Below are 4,115 nucleotides of genomic sequence, written 5' to 3'. Positions count from 1 at the left end.
GAGGACACTGTATGAAGTCTGTTGCACTGTAACCACAGCAGGCTGAGCTGACTAAGAGACTCTCTCTCTCTTACTACCTGCCATAGGCATATTTGTACAATGTACAAGTTGATAATCAACATTGACCACATGGTCATAATTGGTACTGCACTTCCCTGTTGCCATCAGGTCTGGAAGGTGAAGCAGGAGCTTCGTGCTCAGACCTTCATGCTCAGAGCTGTGACTTTAACATTTTTGTGGGTACATTAATAATTTTAAAGTTTTTAAATTAAAAATTCATGGTATGTGTACAGGATGTAGGCATGCTAACATTTGTCGGCCATCTTTAAATAGTCTTGAAAATTATTGGCCCACTTAGAGGACAACCACATTAGTCTGGAGTCACATATAGACAGGTCCGATAAGGCTGGCAGCCTAATAAAACAGTTGGGTTTTTAAGACAGTTTAATTGATTACAGTTTCATGGTCACCAGTATTGACAATTAATCAACTGAATTTAAATTCCACCAGCAGCCCTGGTGAGATTTAAACTGGTGTACCAGGATATTAGTCAAGATTTTCATTAAACTAGCCTATTGTCACTGCTATCACCTTTTCCCTTACCTCTCCTTAAGAATTTTACAGCCATGTAAAAATCACTGCTACAACACTATCGTTAAAGAATAAATTACTCAAAATTAAAACATTTACAGCAGTTAGCCTATCATACTTGCAAAAATAATCAGTGAAAAATCATTTAAATTGTTCCCTCATTCCTTCATCCTGCTTTGTGTTTTAAATATTAAAACATTTTTATTTCTGCTTTTGCATTGCTGCTGCTGATCAATCCTCTTAAGTGCTATTTAAAAAATTTGGCACATTTTTATTCATCTTTTTCATCCTCATAGTACGTAAGGTCTCCATGAAATATGCTTTTATTCTTCACTGTTTGTCTGAAAAGAACCTTATGTCTTCACAACCATTGCCTCACATCTGTCTGGAGAATCTCTCCAATCTTGATCATTTCACCAATTTCAGGAGCTCTATAATCTGAGATACGATCCAAAAACTTCAGATCTCTTCATGAATAACATTTCATCAGCACATAATTTGAGGTTGATTTTTGTGTTGATTCCAAATGACTTTTCTGAAGTGAACACAGATGATTCCTGTAAAAGGCAAGGTAAGTGGTATAGGTGACTGAGGTATCTCTATTTCTTAACGCAGACAAAAACAAAGCTGTTGCTATTGTTAATGGTTTCTATTGAAAACTCAGTAAACCAACAAATATCTATGCTGGAAAGGATTGTATAATAAAATCTATTATAGATAGATCAGATCCTAAACCCTTACTTTATTGTCACATACACTCACACGAGTACAGTGAAAAGTTTACAAGTTGCCACTTGTGGCACCATCTTGGGTACCAAGATACCTAGGTACAGATTCTTAAGTACAAATTCTTAGGGAAAAAATAGAAAATTAAGGAAAGGAAAAGTCCAGTAATAAATTATAAAAATTGAAAAATGAGAGTTCACAACAACAGTCCTTCCAATCCAGACCGCATTTATCTCGAGGCCAGGACTGCTGGGAATTGAGCCCGTGCTGAGGCCGGGAGTCCGAGTCCACGTTGAGGCCTGGGGATCAGGTACATGCTGAGACCTGGAGTTCGAGTCCACGCTGAGGCCAGGGGATCGAGTCCATGCTGAGGCCTGGGGTTCGAGTCCATGCTGAGACCTGGGGTTCGAGTTCATGCTGAGGCCTGGGGATCGAGTCCATGCTGAGGCCGGGAGACTGTGCTGGCATTCACCCCAGAAATTGCAAAAAGAGAGAGAAAGAAAGAAAAGAAACATACAAAGTGGTTGAGCTTTTCCAGAGAGTGAGTTTTTTTCCGGGCAGCTGATATTTGTTGTATAATATTACTGATACAAGCTTTCACATTTTATTAAGTTGCATTTACATTTCTTCCAGCTGCAATGGTAGGAATTGAAGCCACATCCTCAGAGAATTGTGTAAATGCTAAAGACTGTGGATGCCACAAACCTGAAACAAGCACAGGGAGTGCTGGAGAAACTCAGCATGGCATCTGCGGCAAAAAATTGAATTAATCTTTCAAGTCCGCTTTCAAGAAGCAGCATTCCAGGCTTGAACTGTTAACTCTGTTTCTCTTTCTACAGATACAGCCAGATCTGTTGTGTTTCTCCAGTATTCTCTGTGATTGTGCCCAGGTGATTAGCCTGTATCCTTGGATTATTAGTTCAGTGACATTACCAATACACCAGAATTCCTCCCTATATATTCCGAGCAGGAATTCGCTGGGACAGTCTTGGAAGAAAGTCAAGCTTCCACTTGAACCGAACTGTACCCCGCCCTAGGATGCAAGAGCCAACATCACTTAACAATGTCACTGAGTATTCCAGCTTTTTAAAATTTAGTTTTTGCTAAAATAAAATCTCATAGGCCAAAACTTTTAAATTTGCACTCATCCGCATGTTTTGAAGAATACCAATGTAAAGGAAAATCACATTTCATGAAGGTACAAACATACACGTCAGAAACTGAATAGGCCTTTCAAGCTTGCGCCACTATTCAGTAAAAACGTAGCTGCTTTGTTTGTGTGCAGAGCACTACTTTATACCTAACCATTTTATTCAGCATGTGAAGTGAGTGCTGATTGATTGGTAAATGGATTGGTAGGGCTGTTGTCGTGGTGAATGCACCAGTTAAATGGTGAATGGAGTTAGCTACCAGAATTATTTATGTTTTGAATCAGGTAGGTTGATTCTGATTGGTCTGAATGCGTTGCCCTGAGAACTGAATCAGTGAATGACTGTCACCTATTTGTTGAGCTGAAATTGTTGCAGCGAAGGTGCATCTTCTTTCTGCCTGCAACAATGCAGGGCACTGTGTGCCATACTGTGAGCCTGATTGAGAATCTTAACTTGGTTAGCAGGGTAATTCTTCATACACTTGGTGTTATTTATTAAAAGCACTGAATAACATCCACAGTTGGACCTCCATGTTGAGTTTTGCAAGCGCTGGTTTATTTTTGTCAATGCCTTGTTTTTTTTGTGACGAGCCAGAAGGACATGCTGTCTGATAGAATTGCCAAGAGTGTGGTTCTGGAAACGCACAGCAGGTCAGGCAGCATTCGAGGAGCAGGAAAATCACCCTCATCTCCATCCACCTATAGCACTCTCAGCTACCTTCCCCCCAGCCCCAACCCCTCCACTCTTCCCATTTATCTCTCCACCCCTGAGGCTCCCAGCCTCGTTCCTAATGAAGGTCTTTCCTGCTCCTCAGATGCTGCCTGACCTGCTGTGCTTTTCAAGTACCACACTCTTGACTCTCATCTCCAGCATCTGCAGTCCTCACTTTCACCTCGCTGATACAATTGCCAGCCTCTGGATGTTAGAGTTAACCATTCAAGTCTGGAATGATGCCTCTTCAGAACTTAAAACAGACTCGAAACATTAGTTCAATTTTTTGCCATCATGCCCTGAACTTCGCATTCCAAATCTTCCAATGGTGTGATAGGTAGGACTGTGTTGTAGCAGTTTACTATTCAATGGGCTGAAGGGCCTTTTTTTTTGCACTGCAGACCTTTAGGACTCTATAACGCTCTAACAGCTAGCTCCGCCTATTGTTCAAACTTTTGCGATCTGATAGGTGATTAGTGATTCACCAATCCAGCCTTGGAATTATATCACAATTTCTTCATTATGGTCAGGTCAAAATCCTGGAACCCCTGCCTTCACAACGCTGTGGACGTAGCTGCACCACAGACTGCAGCAGTTTAATGAGGCAGCTCACCACAATCCTCTCAAGGGCAAATGGAGATTGGAAATAAACGGGGGCCCAGGCAGTAACACTGATGAAATTACTCATTGGATGCCGATATCCCATCACCAAGTCATCATTTATTTACATGTGCACAGCACATCCACTCTGACCAACCAGCTTAGAGCCAGTCCATTAGAGTGAGGAGAATCCCTCAGACTGCTGTTTATTTATTTAATTAAACAGTACACAGTTTACAAACAGTTAACATTAACAGCTGAACACAGAGAAACAGCAATTTACAAGGAATAGGAGCAGCAAAGCCAAACCCCCAACCCCACCGTCCTACCAGTTTT

The sequence above is a fragment of the Chiloscyllium plagiosum genome, chromosome 14 (assembly GCF_004010195.1).
Source record: "Chiloscyllium plagiosum isolate BGI_BamShark_2017 chromosome 14, ASM401019v2, whole genome shotgun sequence".
In the NCBI taxonomy this organism is placed as follows: Eukaryota; Metazoa; Chordata; class Chondrichthyes; order Orectolobiformes; family Hemiscylliidae; genus Chiloscyllium; species Chiloscyllium plagiosum.
This window is presented reverse-complemented; position numbering follows the sequence as displayed.